The following is a 7,460-nucleotide window of genomic DNA, read 5'->3' as shown; positions in this document are numbered from 1 at the left end:
TATCACTGTGAACAATAAATAACTCTAATAAGACCGTTCATTACGATCTGAATATTTCCCAATTACCAAACAGGTGTCAACCAATTAATCTGACAAGCCAGTGGGTTTTAATCATTCTTATGCTTATCTTTAAAATCAATGTATGTTATTCCCCATGTCTGATCTCGTGTGGCGGTTCCTGTTCTTCCTGAAAAAACCTTCCAGTGCATATCTAGCTAGCTACCCTAGACAGACCCATCTGTCTAGCTCTGTATCTAGCTACCCCCAGACAGACCCCTCCATGGGTCATCTAGCGCATGGTTTTGGCCAGCATAGGTGTTAAATGTGTCTTGCTCCACGGCAGACTGTGTGAAACCACACTACGACCCTATCAGCAACAGCCGTCCTGGGAAAGGCTCCTGTGCTTGACAACTATTGTTAGCCAAGGTGGCTGTTTGCATGGTTGGCGCTCCAGGAACCTGCCTCTCTTTAACCCAAAGGAGCTTTCAGGGTGAAGTTAAAAGCTTTGAAAACTACAGTTCACAATGGCAACACAAAACCAGACCTGTCTTCTTTTGGGAGCAAGCCTGTGTAGTGGTTAGAGCAAGAGACTGGCCATCAGCGATCTAGGCTCTAGTCCCAACTCTGCCAGTGACTCACTTGGGCAAATCACTACCTCTCACTGTGCCTCAGTTTCCCTGTGGGGTTTGCAAGGGAGTTGTGGCACTTAACTCACCATTCTTCGGAGCTCTCAGGAGAGGAGCACAAGAGATGGGCTGAGGAGATTTGTCCTACTCCCCTCCCCTCCCTTTCCCCTGTGCTGTGAGCTTTCAAGGTGAGAGAGCTTTGCAGAGGAAAGCTCAGTTAGATCTGGTCTGGGGGCAGAGCCCAGTGCCCGGGGAGATGCAGGCTTTGTGTGCCAGCCTCCAAAGGCCTTTTCAGTCCTGGCTGGACTCTCATTTCTACCCAGTGAAAACACAGCTCAGCCTTGCACTGCGTATGGACCATGCAGGGTTGGTCGGGTTAAAACTCAGCTCTGGACCTGGCCGCAGGAACTAACCACGTTTGAACCATGTCCCTGAAGCAGGTCACAAGGCTGCCAAGTCTTGGGAAGGGCGGTGAGTGGGCTGGGCGCTGGCGTGGGCCCAGGTCTCTGTCCCCTGAGAGTGGGGCTAACTCCTCCCTGCCCGGCTGGACGCAGAGCACGGGGAGAGGGTCAGCACGGCAGCGAGCAGGGCGGGGGGGACCACAGGCCTAGGTAGACACGTTAGAGCAGGGGCTGCTAGGACCCCAATAAACATGGTCTGGCCCCAGCCATGCTGCGAGGTGTGAGCGGGGTTGGATCCGGGTCCCTCGATGCAGCAGAAATCGCCGCTCAGCCCGTCCACTGAGAGGGGCCACTGGAAAGGTCTCAGATCCCCTCCTCCACCTTCATAGAGCCTGTCAGAAACACAGTCCCCACGGCCCCCCCCCCCACCCGGCATAGCATGACAGGGGACAATCAGGGAGGGTCTCGCCAGACCCCCCCCCCGAATGGGACAAGGCAGCCCCGCTCTGATCTCCTGTAAGAGCCGCTGACATCGGGGGTCGGCCTGAGAGCAGGAGGGAGACCCCCTCACCCATGGCCGGCCATGCCCCCATCGCTCTGGTTTCATACCAGGCTGCTCCTGGTCCCCTCACAAAGTGCTGGACAAAGGGGCTGTGCAGCTGCAGAACAACTCCCTCCCCTGCATCCCCCCTCCCTCTCCCTTTGTCTGTCCCTCCCTCCCCTCCCCAGGCCCTGCGGCAGGGAGGGAGGCGCCCGCGGTTTGGGAGGGGTCTGTGAGCCAGCTGGCTGCTCCGGGGATCTCCCAGGCAGACACGTTGACAGTCGCTCCCCTCCCCAGGGGGACCCACCCGCTGCCCCTCTCGTCCCTTCCCCAAAGGCCGGGCGGGTGGCAGCGCTTCCAGGGTGGTTCTGCCCAGCGGCTGGGCTGGGCTGTCCGGTCGGTTGGGGGCTATCGCTGAGCTCGGGGGGCTCCATTGCCTGTGGGAGACCTTCCGCCAGCCGGGGCCAGCAGCCTGGGCAACGCCCTGTCACTCAGGCCGGCTGCTGGCGAGGCCAGGCAGGGAGAGACGGCAGGGCCGGCCGCAGGATGCCCTGGGTCTGAGCTCTGCCTCCCACGCTGTCTCTCTCCCTGCACCCCATGCGCTGGGGATGAGTCATTTCCTGGCAGAGGAGCCCAATGCGCCTTGTCTCTGTGTCTCCCTTCGCAGACGGTTTCCAGCATTTCTGATCCAGGCAGATACCGACGTGACCGTGACACAGAAAACGCCTCAGGGAGCAGGACTCCAGCCTCGGCATTGGGGTCTGGCTGGGAAGCTGGGGGTCGCGGGGTGGCTCTGGGTTTCCAGTTCAGGCAGCTCCCCTGCAAACCGCATCACCTGCCCCGACCGACCGCCCGCCCGCTTACCCCTCGGCCATCCCCACTGCAGAGCCCGACTCCACCACGACTTCCCGCCCAGCCAAGGGAAGGTGGATTAAAGCCAAAGCTCCTTTGACCCTGGGGATCTGGACACTGGGAGCTGAGGCAACCTGGGCAGAGCAGCGAGCAGCCAAGCACCAAACCCAGCCCTCCCTGGCCTAAGCCAGTGCGAGAAGCTGGGTGATGGCCCCAGCAGGCCCCATAGATCTCTCTGGGGTGGGGGCAGCAAGGAAGAGTCTGTCTGAGGAGGGAGAATGGGAGCAGGGTCATGGGTGGGGGAGTCCAGCGTCGTCCTGGGGAGGCGAAAGGCTGACGCCGGCTCCTTGTGGCTACCCACCGGCGGGGGTGCGCTGCAGACGTGGGCTCTCTGGAAGGGGAGAGGAGGAGGAGCTGAAGACCGCATTGCGGCAAAGCCGGGGATAGAAGGAGGGGGAGAGAGGACCAAGAGGAAGCGGCAGCTGCAGCGCCAGCCCCCCCTCCTCGCACACAGAGGGACGGCGAGTGCCAGAATGAACGGGCCAGTGACAGCTCTCCTGGGCTCTCTCACGCCTCCCGCTCCCCAAAGGCCCCGCAGCTGAAAGCAAAGCCGTACCCTGGCACATTTTCCGCCTGTTACTTTTGCACAAACGGCCGAGCCCTCCCCGTAGACGCATGAAATCCCCTGTCTGCCACCAGTGCCCGAGAGCAGCTGCTCCAGCCTGGGCCCATCTCAGCAGGATGCTCGGGGCCGGCGCGCCCCTCACAGGTATAGGCCGTGTTTGCAGTTCAGATGCATGGGGGGCTGGGCCATGGCAGGTCCACTAGGGTGGGGGTGTTAGAAACGCTCCCTTCGGTGGCTATTATGGGATGTGCATGGCAGCTGCAGCCTGGCCCAGGCCCCTGTTGTGCTGGGCTGGGCACTGCATGGACACAGACCAGCAAGCCAGTCCCTGCCCTGAGAACTCACGTCTGTGCAATGCTTTGCAAGTGGACAAGGCTAATTATCAATGGAGAAGGGCCCGATCCCCAGAACCCAACCCCCTGCCCAGTGGTTTGGGGTGCTCAGACTCCAGTCCCAGCTCTGACTAGTCTTTCCTTCATGCCAAGCCCCCAGGCCAATGCCCTCTGTCCCCATGCTGCAGGGTCTGGGGGCTGAGGGTCGCAGTGCTCACCAGGGTGGTTACGTCCACTGCTCCAGGCTGCAGCTGCACAGCTCTGAGCAGGGGGGTGCTGAGAACGGGACTGGGCCCTGGCGGGAGGGGGCTGAGCTTTCCCAGAGGTCTGGCTACTTAGGTAAAGTTCAACCCCATCCTGCTGCTATGGATTGAAGTGCCAAGGCTGCCCGGGGGGGGGGGCAAGTGGGGCAATTTGACCCAGGCCCTGGGCCCCATAGGGGCCCCGCGAGCCCTGGCCTGGCAGCGGTCCAGGTCTTCAGCCAGCGTTTCGGCAGCAGGGGGCCCTTCAATGTTGCCGAAGACGTGGAGCGGCTGAAGGGCCCCTCACCGCCGAAATACCAAAGAACCAGACTGCTGCCAGGTGAGTACAAGCACCACGGCTGCCCTGCTTTGCCCCAGGCCCCCTGAATCCTCTGGGCGGCCCTGTGAAGTGCAGCCAGCCTCTGCCCTCCCAGGAGCTTTGCAGGTGTCACTGGAACTCAGAGTAGGGCTGACACTTCCCAGGACCTGGACAGGTGGCGCCTGCCCCCAGACTCAGCTCCCACCCATGTGAGCCAAAGGAGATTCTCCATTAGCTCCCAGCAGTGCTGGGCCTATGTCACACAGGAAAGCGGCTCTGATTCTGTCTAGCAGAGGCAGCGCTGCACTAACCCCCTCAGGACAATATTCAAAGGTTTCTTTCAACACAAGCTCAAATTCTGCCTCCGAACATGGCGACTAATATCTATGGCTGCCACCCACAGGGCCTTAAAGGAGGACAACATGCTGAGTAGGATGCATGCACACTGCAGGTCCCCGGGCCTCGGCGAGTCTCACTTCGCTTTCACTGAGCCACCGGGGGGGCCTGAGTTCTTCCGAAAATCTTTCTCCTCATCTGTTTGCGCTTCAGTTTGTCCAACTGGAAACCGGATAAAACAAACCCACTAGCCTCCCTCCCTGGCCCTGTAAAGTCCAGACGGGCTCCCTGTGGGCGTGCACCCTGCGGGTGAGACACCAGAGACGACTGCATTTCCCTGGCTTGGGGGAGGAGTGATTCCTGCGTGTGTCACTTGTAAAGCGCTGGCTGCACCATGCCAGGCTGGGTGTTTGCGCTGGCGAGCTCCGGGCGGCCTGTCTCATACAGCCACCCCGGGCAGGGTAACGCAGAGTCCCAAACACGGATCCCGCCTGGTGCTCGCCCGCACCCCGGGCCTGCGGAACCCCAGGCCTCTGGCAAGGGGAAAATTTAGCTGTGGCGCCACCTGCTGGGAGCAACGCGACCCAACAGCACAGAGGCAGGGCGGAGGCCTGTCCCCGAGGAGACTCGCACCCGGGCACTGGCAGCTGCTTAGCCAGTCAGCAGGGAAAGACCCCGGGACAAGCTCTGCTCCTGGGTGACCTCGGGTAAAGCCGAGGGGGTTTCCAGCAGGGAAACAAGGGCTGGGCTGCCAGGCCAGCTGAACAGCGCTGCTCCGGGTCACACCCCACCACGGGCTGGAGCTCGGGGTGCTTCAAGGGCTCTCGGCTGTACAGATTGTTCCAGCAGTGCCCTGCACCCGGCCGACGGGGTGAAACCAGCCTCACTTGTGAGAATGGAGGGGGCCGAAGTGCAGAATTTGGCCAGTTCTCAGGCTTGGCAGGCGCTGCGAGTTGCTGAGCGTCCCCGAAGAGCCATCCTGTGGCACTAAGGCACCACCATCAAAATCTGCCAGCTATGAGGGTCCCTCCGTCCAGACCAGGCATGGGGCTTGGAGACCTGGCTGCCCAGCTGGAGGGTGGCAGGGGATCGGTCCCGTGGGATGGTGGGAGGGGTGTAAGGTACTGGAGGGCACGTGTTCCCATCGCCACAACCAGTCACAGCCAGGCTGCGGCCTGGGGAAACCCACTGAATGGGGTGCAGGAAGAGGCCTGAGCGGTACCTCTTCTGGGGACGAACAGGACATCAGCCTCTAAGACCTTTCCCAGCCCCTGGCTTTCAGGGGTGGCCTGATCGTTACAGCCCCCCAACCTCCCTCCCTCAGGGCGAGGTGTAACCCCAGCCGAGGAGAATGATCTTTTTCCCCCCATACCCCTGCCAATTCCTTCTGCGTCCTGGTGCAAACCCAGCAGGAGCTGAGCTCAGGAAGGGCTGGAGCTGGAGAGAAACAGCGACAGTAGGGTCAGCTTGAGCGGGCAAGCAAAGGGGACCCCAGGGGCTGCTCTAACTTACCTCACCCTGCCCAAGCTGCTCCCAGCACCCGCCTATGCCCGGAGGTCAGGCAGGAGGGAGAGGGCACAGGGCCATTTGTGAACAGAGCCAGCCTTTGGCTTTATTCGGCTGGCTGGCGAGTGAACGCCGGTACACCAAGGGTTAAAATTTGCTGCGAAAAGCAGGGAGGGGGCATGCTAATGTCACTGCCCTATTTTCAGATGTTCCCAGCATGACTGAGAGCCCCCTCCACCCCCGCCAGTGCCCCACCTGGAGAGGGGGCAGTGAGCTCCCAGGGGACCGTCACCGGGCAAGCTGCTGCCCCCCTGCTCCTCTTGCCTGCAGCACCCCCTCTCCGCCCTGTGACTTCCTGTGACTTCCTCTTTTCCAGCCTGTTTCTCCTCTCGAATTCCTGTTTTGATTTAACATTGGTTTTCCTTTCCTCCCCACTGCCGGCCTATCCAGCCTGCCGAGCCTGGTGCACTGGCCCCGCCAGAGCTCAGATAACGACAGCATGGCCCCGCATCCAGGGACTGGCTGGGCGGGTCGGTGGCAGGTTCTCACCCTGTCTGACCCTACGCTTGGCCCCCGCGATCGTGGCTCATACAGGGATGTTTTGGTCCCTTTACCAATGGGGAGACCCGACACCCCCCAGGGCCTCGTCCGGACTCTCAGCCCTTGGAGTGAAAATGAAGCCAGAGATGGGGCGAACTGAACCATGGCTTGAGTGACCCATGGTGACAAGGCGCCGGTCTGGAGCTGCCACCACCAGCTTCTCCCGCTGGGATATGGGCTCGCAAGCGGGGGGGGGGGGGTGTGCAAACCCTTTCCGAGAGGAACAGCCCTAGATGGATGGGGCAGGTAGAGCAAGTCAACCCCCGCCCCCAACCGTGTGTCCCACACCCGGCCTGAAGAGACCCTCGCCTAGGGCTGGCCCTGAGATGGTCCCGAAGGGGCCTTAAATGGGGGGAGCCCATACAGAGCTGCAACGGGGCTGGCCCTGCTCCTGGCACATGGCTCAGACAGTGGATCAGGGGCACGGCCGAAGTCCCACAGGTGGGGAGGGGGGCACAGGGAGCAGAATGAGAAATGGAGGGGCCTGGAGGGGCCAGTGCCTGCCGGGCCCCACAGAATAGGGAGTCCCACAGTCCAGGATGGGAGTACTGAGAATTGGGGTCTGCCTTGTTCTTGGCCTCTGTGCTGACATGGCAAACGGCCGTTGTTTCCAGTCCTGTTGGGAGGTGGGCCGAGACCCCCCGCCACTCATTTAACATGGGACCCCAAACAGCTGCCACCAGGTGACAACTTGCAGTCACCAGCCACCTTGGCCAGACCTGCCTTGGGGAGCCAGGTGTCCCGTTCCCAGTGGCCGAGGGGGTCCAGTGCCTGGGTGAGGCCATTGCAGCATTAGATCTGGCACTCGCCTGCCTTGAGGTTACTGCTTTAGTGGAGAAGGAGATTCAGTTCCTGTCTTGATGAGCCGCCTTTGTCCCACCCCCAGCCTGCTACCTGGTTTTTCCCTCAGGAAACCCCCCAGGATCCCACTGTTAAAATGGCTCAGTCATTCATTCTTCTGACTCACTAGCCCAAGTTCCCCAGGTAGCTGTGACTGACCCATACCCTGGAACACCCCACAGACGGATTTGCTTGGGGCAAGTGGCCTTGGCTTTCACAAGAGATGCCCAGAACCCGCAG

The sequence above is a fragment of the Gopherus evgoodei genome, chromosome 3 (assembly GCF_007399415.2).
Source record: "Gopherus evgoodei ecotype Sinaloan lineage chromosome 3, rGopEvg1_v1.p, whole genome shotgun sequence".
NCBI lineage: Eukaryota > Metazoa > Chordata > Testudines > Testudinidae > Gopherus > Gopherus evgoodei.
Note: the sequence above shows the minus strand (reverse complement) of the source record.